This window comes from Aethalodelphis obliquidens, unplaced genomic scaffold (assembly GCF_003676395.1).
Source record: "Aethalodelphis obliquidens isolate GAN/ISIS:26980383/991018 unplaced genomic scaffold, ASM367639v1 scaffold97, whole genome shotgun sequence".
Taxonomy (NCBI): domain Eukaryota; kingdom Metazoa; phylum Chordata; class Mammalia; order Artiodactyla; family Delphinidae; genus Aethalodelphis; species Aethalodelphis obliquidens.
This window is the reverse complement of record NW_020838041.1, coordinates 1,523,269-1,529,978: the sequence shown is the minus strand read 5'-3', so window position 1 is coordinate 1,529,978 and position 6,710 is coordinate 1,523,269. Positions and strand designations below refer to the sequence as shown.

The window sequence follows — 6,710 nt, the reverse complement described above, 5'->3', positions numbered from 1 at the left end:
CTTTAGGTTTGGTTTAAGAACACACACATAGTTGCCGGGAGGTTTATAATGTTGTATTCCGTGCACTGCTCTGAAAGCATTCTTCAAGAGCCAGCCAGCCCTTAAAAACAGTACTCAGTCCACAAGGCAGTCAGAAAGAGTTAAATTAAGTGGGGTAGATAGGACTCCTCCATTACATCAAAAGCATAGGACATTCTGCAGCAACTGGGAGCATGTTGTCCTCTTCACAACTCATTTTATCAGAAGAGTTTAAGAAGGTGGACATTGTACGACTATCGAGTGCATTTAAAAGTGACATGTTTTTGTGTTCATCTGACTCCCCTGAATGACCTAGCTAGTGAACTAGTCACCAGGCAAATCAAGCCTGCAAGAAAGGGAGCCAATATTCCAATTACCATGTTATTGTCCGACCCACAGAATTTATTTTCAACATAAACGTATAACCTCAATGTGAGATGTCTAACTAAAGCAGGCACCACCACCAAGACCAAGACAGCATCTCCTCTTCTAAGGTTTAGGCTTTGCCCAGAATTCTCAATACATGGAATAGCCCATACCAAGAGCCGTCGCTCCCACAACAAAGCCTTGGGCTGCCACGCGCATGTGGATCAGGTGAACAGACATTTAGTATTGCCCCTGCTCTTCAGTTTATATAATCCATATGCGACGATTGCCGCAAAACCTGCCATTGCAATGGGGACAAATGGTGCCTCTCTAGCTTTTCGGATAAGTTTAGATCCCTGATCTTCATCATATGAAGAAAGAGAATCATCTGTGTCACTTGACATAGTGATTGAAGCATCTTCAGACAATGACAAGATGTCGCAGGCTCCAATCGGCTTCTCTCTAGATTATTTTAAAAAGGCATTGCTTTCCCCTTGGTTTAGTGAAGCTGCAAGTAATAGAAAGCCCAGCCTGAACTGCTTCAAGAATAAGGAAAATACCGTCTCTCTCCCATCATAAGAGAGTCAGCGATGGGGCCACTCCAGGGCTGGGTCACTCATGGCTCGGTGATGTCACCAGGGCCCCGGTTCTCTCTGTCTCCGCCGTTGCCAACATGATGCCCTCTCCTCTGGTAGCTTCATTGTTGCCAGGAGGGGCGCAGCCATCCCGGGAATCACACTGGACAAAAAAACAAGATCCAGTGCATGAGATGAGGGTGTCCTGTTTTCTAGCTTTCCATCAGGAAAGAAATCCTCCCCGTAACATGCCAGCAGATTCCCCTCCATGTTGTGGGTGAGATCCTGGTCACAAGCCCATCCCTAAACCCGTCCTTGGTGGCGTGGCCATGAGAATATTCAGGACTTAGCCTTGAGCTGAGCTCACAATGGGGTCACTTTTCCAGTGGGGAGAAATGAAGGTTCTGTTGACAAGGAAGCAGGAGAGAATGGACAGGGTAAGGAATGCATACTGTCAGCCCTGTCCCTGAAGTTTTGTTCTCTTCCTACCTTCTTGAGCACCTGTGCACACTAGCCACCATTAATTTCACATATATAGGCAAGACACAGTTTGCAAAGGGAGAATGGAACAGTCTGAGAGGCGGCGGGGGGGTGGGGATTTAACACTGTGATTCGGAAAGGAGGTGGGAGACGTGCCCACGGAGCAGAGACGCGGGTTACCGAGTAGGTCACACTAACTGACACACCACCATTTCCTACCCCACTGAATTAAGATCAGATGTCCAAGAGGTACGAGCCTTGAGAACCAACGATGAGCTTCAGGCCATACAGAAGCTTGGACGTTTTCTGTTTCCCCTGGGATTTTTATGTTGGTGATACAGAGCTGTAGAATTTGCCATCAATTCACGGACTTGGGCAGTCATTATCAGGATGTACAGCTACTATGCAGAACAAAAATAAAATTGGGCTCATTGAAACATCCACCGGGAGGCTGGCAGAGAGTAGACCAAAATGTACGTGGTGCTTTTATAGAAATGAGCTCACTTGAGTATTCCTGTCCTATCTTCTATCTCACTCATTATAGCAAACATTCGAGTACTAATTACTATGTCCAGACACTGGTACATACACTTTATAACAATGATTTGTTCAACAACCCTGCGAGGTAAGAGCCACAATCGTTCCCATTCTAAAGACCAAGACGGACCCACGGTGAGCTTGTGTGATTTGCACAAGGTTGAAGAGATTGTAAATGAGAGGGACTGTGATCCCGTGGTTTTTGCACTGAGCCACGACACCCACTGTCTCTTTAGGAGGCTTGAACCTGCCACTGATGCCACTTGGATAAGTTTTTGTCTTATCAGGGATTTCATTTAACCTCAATACAGGAGAATATTAACACATGCTTTGACCATTTGTTTCCTCACTAGTGCTTTATTTGTTGTTTTGTTTTCTGTCTTTTTTTTCTTTTTTTAATGATTGTTTTGCATCTCACAACATCTCCTAAGTTTAAATTGAAAATCCAGAGAGACTTTGGTTAACACCTCTAATAAATATAGAGCTAGAAATCAGACATTATATTGGGCTGGCCAAAAAGTTCGTTTGAGGTTTTCTGTAACATCTTATGGAAAAACCCAAACGAACTTTTTGGCCAAGCCAATATGTGTGTGTGTGTGTGTGTGTGTGTGTGTGTGTGTGTGTGTGTGTGTGTGTGTGATAAGAGATAGCCTTAGAGGCAATGTTGATTATATTTGAATGCTTAAGTCATCATTTTCCTAGAACACCCTTAAAACCCATACCTAGGGCTTTTATTCTTGTATTGTAAAGATGTTTAATTAGAAAAGGTCAACCTTGGACTTCCCTGGTGGCGCACTGGTTGGGAATCTGCCTGCCAATGCACGGGACACGGGTTCGGGCCCTGGTTCGGGAAGATCCCACATGCGCCGAGCAACTGGGCCCATGCGCCACAATTACTGAGCCTGCGCTCTAGAGCCCGCGAGCCACAACTACTGAGCCCGTGTGCCACAACTACTGAAGCCCGTGCGCCTAGAGCCCGTGCTCCGCAGCAAGAGAAGCCAACGCAATGAGAAGCCCATGCACCACAACGAAGAGTAGCCCCGGATCGCCTCAACTAGAGGAAGCTCGCGCGCAGCAACAAAGCCCCAGTGCGGCCATAAATAAATAAATAAATAGATAGATAGATAAATAAATTTATTTAAAAAAAGAAAAAGAAAAGGTCAATCTTAATATCTAAATGACCTAGCAATAAAACTGAGCCAGAGCATGGGACTTGTGGCAGCTAGTCCAAAAACTCCGGAAATAATGCAGATCAAACTTCTGCAAATGTCATTGAATATAGACCTACCTTGCTTTATATGATAGGTTTGTTTTTAAAACATTTAGACATAAATCAAATTTAGCAAAATAAAAATAGAGTACTTGCTGTTCAGTGCAAATCTGTGTTCCTTTCATAAGATGGAAACTCTTTCTGCAGTATTGATATCTGCTTTCCAATTGATGCGTTTAGACGTTTGCAGTGTCGGGCATCAGGTCTGCGGTGCAGACACTTTCTCCTCTTCTCTTCTCCCATGTTCCATCTGTCTCAACTCTCTTCTCTCCTCAGTCCCTCACTCAGTCACACAGAGTACCTCTCTAAACTCCCTTAAGATTGAGAGCCACAAATCTGACCACTGGGCAATAGTTTTTAAAAATCTGAGCAACAATGAAAGTGATCCTGCAGTCACATCCTACTTCCTTGCCCCCAGGTTACTCTGTCCACGCCATGGTCATGATCTAGACTGGCTGGCTGGATTCCAAGCAGCTACACAAAGTTCCAGCAGTTGGGCTGATTTTTTTTTTAAGTTCCATCATCCATCCTTCAGTATTATTAAAATCAAATTAATAGGCAGTACTGAGAACTTACGAGATCCTCCCAGACCTGTCCTGGGCTTTGTTGGGGAAACACTGAGCCAGAATAAGAGAGCAGCAGACTTTGGCCCTGCAGGATCGTCACAGTTTTGTTCCTTACTTGGGTTTGGAGTGTTTTTAGGTCACAATGTCCCCTGTGTGTCCACAAAGAAGGTACATTCCTAGTACCAAATGGGGAAGAGGGTGCTCCTTTGGAGTTAACAGTGTGTGTGTGTGTGTGTGTGTGTGTGTGTGTGTGTGTGTGTCCCCGTCCAGAGGCAGTAAAGTGCTGGAGCTGGTACTCGGCTCCCAAGGCCAATGGCATTGATATACACTCAGCTGTGCCAGATGACCTTGGGCAAGTTAACCCCTCAGTGCCTCAATTTCTTCATCGGTACAAGAAGGATCGTCATTGTACCTATGTCCTAAGATTGTTGTGCGGATTAAATGGGTTAATTACACCAAAAGTCTGACACACAGTAACAACAAATGTTGGTTATTACTTCTTCCCCATTGTTTGCAAACCACTTAGATCTTCCAAGGTGAACATTTTTGACTAGAGCTAGAAAATTATTAAATATATTTTTAATAACTTTATTTATTTATGTATTTATTTTTGGCTGCTCTGGGTCTTCGTTGCTGCACGCGGGCTTTCTCTAGTTGCGGGGAGCGGGGGCTACTCTTTGTTGCAGTGCGCGGGCTTCTCATCGCAGTGGCTTCTCTTGTTGCGGAGCACGGGCTCTAGGCACGCGGGCTTCAGTAGTTGTGGCTCGTGGGCTTAGTTGCTCCACAGCATGTGGGATCTTCTCGGACCAGGGCTCGAACCCGTGACCCCTTCATTGGCTGGTGGATTCTTAACCACTGCGCCACCAGGGAAGTCCAAGAAAATTATTAAATATTGATTGGAATTGATTCCAACCATCATTTATTCATCTTAAACCTACGTATGAAAGAAACCCCCTTAATGTCTGCTTGGGAAAAGTTCTGGGAATTGTCATTGTGGTCAAAGCTGCTTTCTAGACCTTCTTTTGATATCAAAGTTGCTATGGCATAAATGGAATACGGAGAGCAGTCTGGTGAAGTGGGGCAGTGTGTACTCAGATGTTCCTTTTCTCTTTGCGTTGCTGGGGGGAAGAGGGGTGTCACTGATTTTGCTGACCTGGCCTCAGCTTGTGAGAACTTGGTGAGATTGGCAAAGCACAGATGGCATCCTCATGTACCCTGGCCTACACGTCTATTTCCCATCTACACATGCTGGTGTCACATTTTCTATAGAAAGTATCCATCCATTCATTATTTGTTCAGTGAAAGTGTGTGAGGTTCGCCCACATTTAAAAGTGAAAGGCAAAAGGCAGAAAATAAAGAAATACTTGCATGTGTGAAATGAGTTAGGGGATTAAATTTCTTTTTCTTTTTTTGAAGAGTGGGTTTCCAAACAATTTGATAACAAATTAGGTATTCCTGGCTTTATCTTATTTGATATCGGTAAAAGCATGAGCAAAATTGGCCCAGTTTAGGAATCCACGGTACTTTGTACGTCGTCTTAAGCCTCAGTTGATGACTGTCATTGCCCTGGAAGGTGGCTGGACAATTCTGATTTACTGCAAGGATCTGCCTCAGTCCTAAAGTCACTAAGAGATACAAAAGACCTATTGTGTTGATAACTTTTGAAGTTCTATGTGAACTGCTATTGTGTTAACACCTTCTAAATATTTTATTAGATACTTTCAAACATGCTTTAAATGCAGCTTCTTAAAAAAAACAGTGTTCAAAAACATTTATGAATGCTGATCTAAACATCTAAAGACATTTAATTGAATTTGCCATGAAATTGGGAATCTGAAAACAAATTCTCTTTTGTTATATCCAAACACCGGAGAGTGGGATTTCAAGAGCTTAAGTTTGAATTTTTTGTGATGATGTTTTTTCTTTTATTCAACTTTAGTTATCTCATCTGTACAAACTGGTTACAATTATAAATCTGTCTCAGACTCCTGGAAGGGCTGATAGAAATGATTCCAGAGCCCTTTATGGAACTTTTCTACATTCAGCATAAAAGTTATACTTTATAACTTTAGGGAATTTTTCTTAACAGCTCTTATAATCTACAATCTATATTAAATATTTTATTCTTCTTAGCTTAGCTTAAAATATAACTCTGTAGCTAGAGACACACACTTGTACGTGTGTGTGTGTGTGTGTGTGTATCAAAAACACAAAGTACTATCTTGGAATTTTAAAATCTTATCACTTTAAAAGTTAGCTACTGTTTAATTCCGTTTTGTTTTATTTTTTTTAATTGAAGTACAGTTAATTTACAAGTTTAGTTTACAAGTGTTAGTTTCAAGTGTACAGAAAAGTGATTCAGTTATATATATATATATATACTTTTCCAGATTCTTTTCCATTATAGGTTATTACAAGATATTGAGTAGAGTTCCCTGTGCTGTACAGTAGGTCTTTGTTGTTTATCTATTTTGTATATAGTGTGTATCTGTTAATCCCAAACTCCTAATTTATCCCTCTATCCACCACTATCCCTCCCCCCACCCCCAATATCCCCTTTGGTAATCATAAGTTTGTTTTCTATGTCTGTCTGTCTGTTTCTGTTTTGTAAATAAGTTTCTTTGTATCATTTTTTTTAGATTCCACATATAAGTGATATCATATGATATGGTGTTTAATTTTTATCATTGCGTTTCTATTTTAAATTACGGAACGTAAACCTCACCTGATGTCACTTGGGATGATTTTTGATTTGGCATACACACACACACACACACACACACACACACACTCACATATCTACACATATACATGTACACAGTTACACACATATATGTATACATATATATTTATACACATATATATGTGTGTGTGTATATATATATATATATATATATA

The 6,710-nt window shown here is 41.8% G+C and overlaps 1 pseudogene; it reads right to left on the bottom strand.

The window, feature by feature from the left end:
• Positions 1 to 507: 507 nt before the first annotated feature.
• On the bottom strand, positions 508 to 801 carry LOC113614472 (HIG1 domain family member 1A, mitochondrial pseudogene; annotated as a pseudogene).
• Between the last annotated feature and the right edge of the window lie 5,909 nt (positions 802 to 6,710).